The sequence below is a fragment of the Pleurodeles waltl genome, chromosome 5 (genome assembly GCF_031143425.1).
Source record: "Pleurodeles waltl isolate 20211129_DDA chromosome 5, aPleWal1.hap1.20221129, whole genome shotgun sequence".
NCBI classification, from domain to species: domain Eukaryota; kingdom Metazoa; phylum Chordata; class Amphibia; order Caudata; family Salamandridae; genus Pleurodeles; species Pleurodeles waltl.
In genome coordinates, this window is record NC_090444.1 from 369,245,370 (window position 1) to 369,255,847 (window position 10,478).

The window sequence follows — 10,478 nt, forward strand, 5'->3', positions numbered from 1 at the left end:
ATGAAACAGAGCACTCTACTCTACTGTATGAAACACCACTCTGATTTATAAAATTTTCTTCAACTCTACGCTATGCCACTTCAATGTATGTCACCCCTCTCTATGCTAATCCACTTCACCCTACTCCATTCTATCCTTTATGCGATTCCACTCTACACCACTTCACTCTACTTTATTCCACGCTATGCCACTCCACTCTTCTATACTCTACTATACAGAAATCCACTGTACGGTATTCCACTGCATGCTATTCCAGCTTACAGTAATACAATCCACGCCACTGCATTCTATGACATTGTCCTCCACTCTGTATAATGTCACTCTCTAAAAGTCTATCACACTTCATTACTCCAGTCTATTCCCGTACACTCCACTGTCTCTATTTTGCACTTTATGCCTGTATACTCCAATGTACAGCACTCTATTCCACTACACAATACGTTTCTATAGAACACAGCACTCCATTTTACTGATAGAGACCCCATTCCAAATTATAACAGTTAACTACCTACCGTACACAAGTGCACTCCACTCCATGTCACTCTACTCTATGACACACCAATACACTCTATTATACTTTACTCCACATTTGTTATGACTTTTTGAACCCCCCCAGTGTGGAATGTGCTACCATCAAGCCTGTGGGTGAACTACAAGCCCAATTGCACCTTGCAGTCAGAGGAAGTGGGGGAGTGAAACTGTACCTGCTTTGTGCCTAGCAGAATGGGACGCACCCAGGTGCGTGCCCTGGCAAAGACCAGGCGACAGCCTATCTTTGTCCGTCATTGTTTGTAACAGGCCAGGCCACCCCTCTTGTTGGGAGGAATTGAGTATGTCATACCAGTAGAAGGTAAGGTGCATACAGAACTTAACCCATTATGTTGAAAATTTAAATTAGCCGGTTAATGAATGAGGGTAGTGCTCAACCTTCCATCTAGTCGACTATTACAAACTATTTAGCCTCGGTCATGGGGGCTACTGAAACAGAGTTAAAACAAGTGGAAGAAAGAATTGGGGCAATACTCATAATTAACCATAAACCACCTCCGGATTCAGTGGTGATAATTGACAACATTAACAAGAAAACTCTTTTGACCCCCAAATCTAATTCTTACCAGAAGTACGAACACTAAAGAGCAGCCTGCCCAAGTGGTGGGATTAGGGAAAGAGTCTCATCACAGAATACTGCCAGATGGTATTAGTGACGATTCTATGAATGAGGAGGCTTCTCTGTTAACAAGTTGTCCTCCAATTAAAAAGAGAAGGGAAGCAAAGAAAAGACAGAGAATAATCATCGAACAGGAAAAGAGTAAAATTGCCATGTCTGAAGAGATTAAGGGGAATCAGGAAAATTACACAATAACATCAAGTTATATGAATTTGGAGAGAGACTTAATGTAAGGCTTTTCTCTTAAAATGGATTCCATGCTAAAAGACATTTGTGAGAAATCAGAGGGAAAGATAATAACACTAATTAAAGGCAAGCTGAAACAAGCTTTGGGTGATCCTACTCTCATGACTCAACTAACATCACCTAGTGGCCATCATATGAACCCTTGCCATCATCGTTTCCTTGGGCCCCTACTAATAGGTTAAGTAATCTCAAAGTGGTTATGGCATCTACTGGTGAAAATAAAGGAATGAGACTTAAGTAGGATACCATTGGCCCTGTTAACAAAAAATAACTATAGCAAACAAAATCTATTTTGATTTGTTTTTCGGAAAACCCAAATCATGCGTCTATAATAACAGAATTTGGGCATTTATGCAGGACAATTGCTGGTGGATTAACTATAAACAGGCCAAATTAGAGGTACCTTTACATCAATGGTTTAGTGTCATCTGCACAGCTGCCCATAAACATCTGAAGTCTGCAGTTAAATCACTCGCTCCTTAATACATGTTCAAAATGCTGGACACCAATATACGGCCTTATCAGAGGAAAGAAAATGCAAAATTTGAAATAAAGCTTGGGAGGATTTATAAGCTACCTCCCTGTTGAGGGATAGTAGTAAGTTCTGGGAGGTAATTAACCACCCGTTCTTCTCTGATCATGATATCCCAAATGTGGAATCCCTGATGTCCTCCAGTCAAATGAAAGGCGCTTGCAGCCTGATGATGATCCAACCAGATTGTTTGGCTTAGAACTAGCCCCAGCGGCCCTTGCTGCCCCTATAGAGCTGATGATTTAGTTTTGGATCTTAACTGGTCTACCTCAGGGAAGGCTTGAGGCCCTGATCGGGTACAAGTCAAACTTTTTAAATCTAAGGTACAGATATGGGGGCCAGTACTAACAAATGTGTTAAGCAGTGTGGTTGAGAGCACTACTTCTGAATCTTGGAGATTGGATATTTTAGTCCCCCTTTTCAAAAAAGGGAGACAAACGAATGTCAGCGTGCCACTGACCAATTTCCCTTATTGACCCAACTACAAAAATTCTGGTGCGAGCAATTCTGTCACGATTGGAGACCTGGGAAGAAGAAAATAAGATTTTGACACCAGCCCGATTTGGTTTTAGACCAGGCATACGCACAGTGGAACAAGCACTAAAGATCAGATCATGAGTTTGGTGGTCAGACCGCCAGACTGCCATGTTGGTGGTCCCAAAAAGACTGCTACGCTGGTGGTCCCCAGACCGCTGAGCTGGTGGTCCCCAGACCACCTTATTATGAAGCAAACAAGCATAATTGCTGCCCACCAAGCAAAAAAGGCAAACCGCCAGTGTAGTGTGGCCTTGTAGCAAGGCGGTGTGACTTCCAGTGCCGTCAGCACTGCGGCCAACTACTAAGCCTATTTCAAACACAAAGACCACTGTGGTGCATATTAGCAAAGTAACAGGCAAGTGCACATTGGATGAATTCAAAAACAACACATCTGATACATTGGTCCAGTGGGCACACCTGCAAATCACATTATAAAACACACCCCTTCAAAGAACACAATTCTTTTGTATTTCCACAGGAAGCCAAAGAACCCAGAGCACCTTTTTAAAATATATTATATAGATTAGGCACCCCGTTTTTCACCATCCCATAGAACAACCTGCACACTTTTTTGTCCATTCACCTCCTATTGCACTTCTCCTGTAAGTCCCTGTCACCCACAACCAGGTCACGTTCCAAAAATCACAGTTTTTTCGGAAGTTGAGTTCAGAGTTGTTAGAAATGGGGTTTTTGGTTGGCAGTCAGGTCACCCCCTGTCCAAGCAAAAGCCCTCACTCTAGTCAGGGTAAGTCACACACAATCCAAGATTATCCTGTGCCCACCCTCTGGTAGCTTGGCACGAGCAGTCAGGCTTAACTTAGAAGGCAATGTGTAAAGTATTTGTGCAATAAATCATACAATACCACCATATAGCACCACAAAAGTACACCACACAGTGTTTAGAAAAATATATAATATTTATCTGGATAATTGTAGGTCAAAAAGAATAAAGTTTGCAATGGGAAATTGTAGGGATATCACTGAAAAGTGATATACAGTGTCTTAAGTCTTTAGAATATAAACAAAGGGGGTGATTCTGATTCTGGCGGGCGGCGGAGGCCGCCCGCCAGAATTCCGCCCCCATTATACCGCTCCGCGGTCAGAAGACCGCGGAGGGTATTATGAGTTTTTCCCTGGGCTGGCGGGTGGTCTCCAAAAGACCGCCCGCCAGCCCAGGGAAAAACTCCCTTCCCACGAGGATGCCGGCTCGTAATCGAGCCGGCGGAGTGGGAAGGTGCGACGGGTGCAGTGGCACCCGTCGCGTATTTCAGTGTCTGTAAGGCAGACACTGAAATACTTTGCGGGGCCCTCTTACAGGGGCCCCTGCCGTGCCCATGCCATTGGCATGGGCACGGCAGGGGCCCCCAGGGGCCCCGCGACTCCCCCTACCGCCATCCTGTTCATGGCGGCTTTCCCGCCATGAACAGGATGGCGGTAGGGGGGGTCAGAATCCTCATGGCTGCGGAGCGCGCTCCGCAGCCATGGAGGATTCAAACGAGCAGCGGAAAGTCAGCGGGAGACCGCTGACTTTCCGCTTCTGACCGCGGCTGAACCGCCGCGGTCAGAATGCTCGTTGGAGCACCGCCAGCCTGTTGGCGGTGCTCCCGTGGTCGGTGGCCCTGGCGGCCACCGGCCGCCAGGGTCAGAATGACCCCCAAAGTCTCTTTCAAGCACAAGTACCTGGTTTGGAGTGGAAAAATCTCCTCAGAGGGCCACAAAAGAAGAGGTGCGTGGAAAAAGGGTGTGTGTGTCGATTTCTCCCCAGCACACACGGACTTGCGTCGTTATTTTCCACACGGGGAAGTCGTGCGTCGTTTTCCGGTGCGTGGACAGTCTCTTTTCGTGGATCGCGGGATTACCAGATGTCCCGGGTCTGTGCGTGGATTTTCCTGCTTGTTTTCCGGCTGCGCGTCGTTCTGCGGGGCTGCGCATCGAAATTACGATCTCACGGCAGGCGTCGCGTCGATTTCTCCTCTAGAGGTCGGGCGGCGTTGTCCTTGCGAAGCCGTGCGTCGGATTTTCGGTCGTCCCAAGAGCGTCGCGTCGATCAGCATCGGTGTGCGGCGTTTTTCTCGCCGCGGAACAAGCTGTGCGTCGAAATTTTCGGCGCACGGAGTGTCCAAGTGAAAGAGAGAAGTCTTTTTGGTCCTGATACTTCAGGGAACCGGAGGCAAGCTCTATCCAAACCCTTGGAGAGCACTTTCACAGCCAGACAAGAGTTCAGCAAGGCAGCAGGCCAACAGCAAGGCAGCAGTCCTTTGTAGAAAGCAGACAGGTGAGTCCTTTGAGCAGCCAGGCAGTTCTTCTTGGCAGGATGTAGTTTCTGGTTCAGGTTTCTTCTCCAGCAAGTGTCTGATGAGGTAGGGCAGAGGCCCTGTTTTATACCCAAATGTGCCTTTGAAGTGGGGGAGACTTCAAAGAGTGGCTAAGAAGTGCACCAGGTCCCCTTTCAGTTCAATCCTGTCTGCCAGGGTCCCAGTAGGGGGTGTGGCAGTCCTTTGTGTGAGAGCAGGCCCTCCACCCTCCCAGCCCAGGAAGACCCATTCAAAATGCAGATGTATGCAAGTGAGGCTGAGTACCCTGTGTTTGAGGTGTGTCTGAGTGAATGCACAAGGAGCTGTCAACCAAGCCCAGCCAGACGTGGATTGTAAGGCACAGAAGGATTTAAGTGCAAAGAAATGCTCACTTTCTAAAAGTGGCATTTCTAGAATAGTAATATTAAATCCGACTTCACCAGTCAGCAGGATTTTGTATTACCATTCTGGCCATACTAAATATGACCTTCCTGCTCCTTTCAGATCAGCAGCTGCCACTTCAACAGTGTATGAGGGCAGCCCCAATGTTAGCCTATGAAGGGAGCAGGCCTCACGGTAGTGTAAAAACGAATTTAGGAGTTTTACACTACCAGGACATATAACTACACAGGTACATGTCCTGCCTTTTACCTACACAGCACCCTGCTCTAGGGGTTACCTAGGGCACACATTAAGGGTGACTTATATGTAGAAAAAGGGGAGTTCTAGGCTTGGCAAGTACTTTTAAATGCCAAGTCGAGGTGGCAGTGAAACTGCACACACAGGCCTTGCAATGGCAGGCCTGAGCCAAGGAAAAGGGGCTACTTAAGTGGGTGGCACAACCAGTGCTGCTGGCCCACTAGTAGCATTTAATTTACCAGCCCTATGCACATAAAGTGCACCTTACTAGGGACTTATAAGTAAATTAATAGTCCAATCAGGTATGATTCAAGGTTACCATGTTTTAAGGGAGAGAGCATATGCACTTTAGCACTGGTTAGCAGTGGTAAAGTGCGCAGAGTCTAAAAACCATCAAAAACAGTATCCACAAAGTGGAGGGAGGCAGGCAAAAAGTTAGGGGTGACTACCCTAAGGCTGTCAGGTATAACAAGAGTCATGGTGGATGAAATTCTAGGAGTAGAGCCACAACTGTTTGGATCCCAAGTCCAACACAACCCTCACAGTAGGAAGATAGAACTGTGGCAAAGGATTGTTGACAGAGTGAATGCCATAGTCGACACCCTGCGCGCAAAGGAGGACATTAAGAAGAAGTGAAACTATCTCAAGGAAAAGGTTCATTCCCTTGTCTCCAGCCATCACCTGGAGGCCAACAAGACTGGTTGTGGCCCTTGCAGTGCCCCATTAAGACTCTTTCCCTTGGTCTTGGTCATCCTGCATCCTGAGCGATTGACAGGAATACCTGGGGGAGTGGATTCTGGTAAGTTACAACACAAAAACTGTCACAAAACTGAAATGTCCTGCAAGCTCACAACTCAGCTTTTGCCACTGTCTTTTTCATGTACTTTACCAGCATTCAATACCCAGAGTATCTGAATTTTAACACTGTCAATGTGTATTATTTGACCCAACATCATAATTGTCAAGGCCCATCGGATGCCATATGTCCAAATGCTGGCTGTAAATCTTACAATATCAAAACACATTCCAGGATTGATGGTATGTCCCAAAATATAAATGTATGTTCAAATCTAAATGCAGTCTGCCTACAGATATGTAATACCCACCATTTGTCAAGTGTTGGGAAGTAGAGGGAGTGACTTGACTGAAACTCCCAGGAGACACTGTTTCTGTAACTCAAAACGCCCACCTAGTTATCACTTGTCCAAATACCCCTCTTTGGTAACTCTCCATTGAAATGTACTCACCTGGGTGGATACCATTTGTATAGTGTAGGAAATGAAGTGACCTGACTGCAACTCCCAGGAAGCCTTGTGTCTTACACCTCCAAACACAAGCCCGGTGTTCACTTGTCCAAATGTCCTTTCATTTGGTAACTCTCAACTGAAGTGTACTCGCCTGGGAGTATACCATTTGTATTGTGAAGGAAATGGAGAGAGTGACCTGACTACAACTCCCAGGAGACCTTGGGCCATATGTACGAACACATTTTCCCATAGACACAGAATGGGTAAAACCCTTTGATACACCTGGCCCCTTGTGTCTTATACCTCCAAACACCAGATCAGTGTTCACTTGTCCAAATACCCCTATTTGGTGACTCTCAATTGAAGTGTACTCACTGAGAGGATACCATATGCATAGTATGTGCAGTGGAGAGAGTGACCTGATTGCATTCCCGGGAGGCCTTGTTGCTGTAACTCCAAACACCAGCCCAGTGTTCGCTTGTCCAAATGCCCTTTCGATTAATAACTCTCAATTGACGTGTACTCACCTGGGAGGATACCATATGTATAGTGTGTGCAGTAGAGAGAGTGACCTGACTGCAACTCCCAGGAGGCCCTATTTATGTAACTCCAAACACCAGCCCAAAGTTCACTTGTCCAAATACACTTGTTTGTAACTTCTCTAATGCTCTTCACTCACCTAGGAGTATGACATTGTCAAGTGTTGGGAAGTAGAGGGAGTGACCTGACTGAAACTCCCAGGAGGCACTCTTTCTGCAACTCTAACCACCAGCCAAGTATTCACTTGCCCATATACCACTGTTAACTCTTAATTAAAGTTTATTCAGCTGGGAGTGAGCAATATATGGATCATGCTCAACTCAGACACTGGTCCTTCTACCTAGCTCTACATAGCTCCATCTTGAATTGCTAACCCAAGATGAAACTATTGAGGACAGGAATGACACCTTACCAAGTGTGTAGAACAAGTATTCCTAAGGCCTTAAGCTGCATCACCAGAATGGTATCAGCAGCAGACACGTTGACAGCACTGTACACATGATGACTCCAGTCACATATACAACAACTTCCTGTATTTGCCTGCATCCCACTCAACTAGGCCTCCAAATGCTTTAAGCCATATGTTGCCTCTCCGCTGTGTTTGCTTCATTGGTAGTAAGATGTGATTTTCAGTCCACCTTCCAAAGTGTAACTGATCTGCATATCTCAAGAGCTGATGAGTCAAACAGTTTAGGCATGCTTCACACATGCCATGTCAAATAACCCAATACCATGGTAACTTGGCACAATAGGATAACCTAGAAATTAAGAATGTCCAATGTCTCTGCTTACTGTAACACAAAACATTTGGAGGTAGATATCACACTTTAACCAGTAACAATGTACCTCCTTCATCAACTGGTCAAGCTGCCACTGGGCACATGGAGGACACAGAACAGACTACCACAACCTCCCTGGATAAAGCTCTCATTGATGAGAACGCTCCTGGACTTGTGGATGTCAAGGAATGTCCTGGAACATACGGGTAACCTGGTCAGATGGCAACAGTGAGTCTCACTGTGCCCACAACGTCACCTCTCAGCCCTGTTGCTTCAACAACACAGTCAACAATGCTCCCCCAACCTGTGTACCTAACACAGATTCCACCATCTTCTGCTCCCCAATCCTGGATCCTGAGGTGCTTGACACTTCTGACACTGAGGGTCGAGGACCAAGATAGAGAGGGCACCCTGTGCCAAGGGCACAGAGTCATGGGAGTAGGGTGCAAGCAAGTGATTCACATCTTGGGAGCCACATCTTGGGGGTCTATCATGAGTGATGGGCCAGGTGGTGACTAAACTCCTGGACATTGAGCAGCTGCAGAGGGTCATGATTGACAAATTGGATGTCCATAATACTGAAATGGGCACCCTAACACGGGTACTGCAATAAATTAACACCACACTAGTCAGGCCTTTACTCTCAACATCTATCCCTTCCTGTGTGGCAAGCACATCATACCAAACTACATATGTGGCAGACACAGGAAGGGAGGCCCTGACAGAAGCACAGGAAGCCACAGACACTCCTGCCTCTGCAGCAGCTACTCCCCCCTCGCAAGTGGGAATGTCCATGGAAGAATCCAGGAGAAACAGATGGCAAGATACCCACCACTGCCAGCAAGAATCTTCTTCCTTAATGTCCTCCTTAGTGTGTCACACCTTCACTGTGTGGATTGATCCTGAACGGCTTTCCATTTCCAATAGGGGGAGTACTCTGGACTTTGGACTTCCAATGGTGTGACATCTACTCCAACATTTTCATTCACTGTGACTGACCCCTTCACATTTGAATTTTTGTTGAGTCATATCACATATATTTTCTGTTAGTTGTAGCTTCTCAAAAAATTCAACCGTCACTTACTCATTGTCTGCTGTTTTTAATTTCACATGTTGCCATGTAGATATTTCAGACCATGTGAACCATACGATGATGATCCTAGGTACTTGTTCAACATGGGACATTTTGTATATACAGAGTGTCCAGTTCAGGATTGCAACCATTCCACAAAAACACATACATGCAATTGTCTTGTCGAAGAAGAAATTGTATTATATTGTTCAGCACATACATGTAATTGTCTTATCAAAGAAGAATGTGTATTATATTGTTCAGCACATGGGCAACATAACAAATGATTGAATCATACTGGGTAATTGAACATATTTACAGGTACTGACCTCCAGACCATGGAAGGAAGGGATTTGTCAGACATTGTCCTGTAGAATAGGCAAACATTAAAGTGGTTGATGTCATCAGCTGGAGTCATATCACCTGCCACACCAAAGCAATCCAACATTATCTAATGCAATACTCAGACCTACGGCAGTACAACAGTTTCTGATCACAGGGTCATTGTAATCCAGTGCTTATTCATTTGGTGGTATGACATAAACATTTGTCAGTGATTTGGCACAGGCACGTAGGCCTACAATGATGAAACACATAAACAGCTACATACAGGTCATATAAAAAGAATGTTTAGCCAATGTGAAGGGTAACTGACATGAGTGTGGTCTATAACTACATATTTTCTGACCACATGATGACACACATGATGCATCAGGGCTTACACAGGACAATCAACAAGCCCAATGGATTCTTATATTCATCCATCCTATCACTGTGCAAGCTGTCCTGGTACAAGTCTCCTACACTCAAACTCTGTGACCCACACTCCCTGGAATAATCCATGTCCACTTCGTATGCCAGAACAGCATTACATAACTGCCAGTGCCTCAACTTTAAAATGCCCAAATGAGGATGTCATAGTGAAGGTACCTGAACAAAGAACAAAACAAGGAGTATATGCATGAAACCATACATATTGCACAAGTCACATAGCAAGCATCTGGAAAATAAAGTAAGTTGCAAGGAAACTGCCAAAGCAGCATTGTCAACGTAAGGACATGTTAAAAGCTATCTCATTAAACAGCCTTTGACTGATTTTGGCTGACTATCAGCTCCCTAACTATTTCAAAGAAACAACTTCACACATCCTCACAACTATAGTACATTGTACAGTCAAGGTCTTGACATCACTTGACATACTTAGACCCATGAGAAGAAGCTGTTGATGAGATCTTGTCGCAAGTGAGCTCCTTCCTCTTCACCATTGTCATCTTCATTTGGCATTTCAGGATCCTCACCCAGTGGCACTGCATGTTCCCCCTGTCTGGGATGTAAGGGATAGTCCTCCGCAGGATGATTGTAATGGAGCATGAAGCATGCCACAGTGATCTGCCACACTTTCCTGGGTGAGTAGAGGAGGGCTC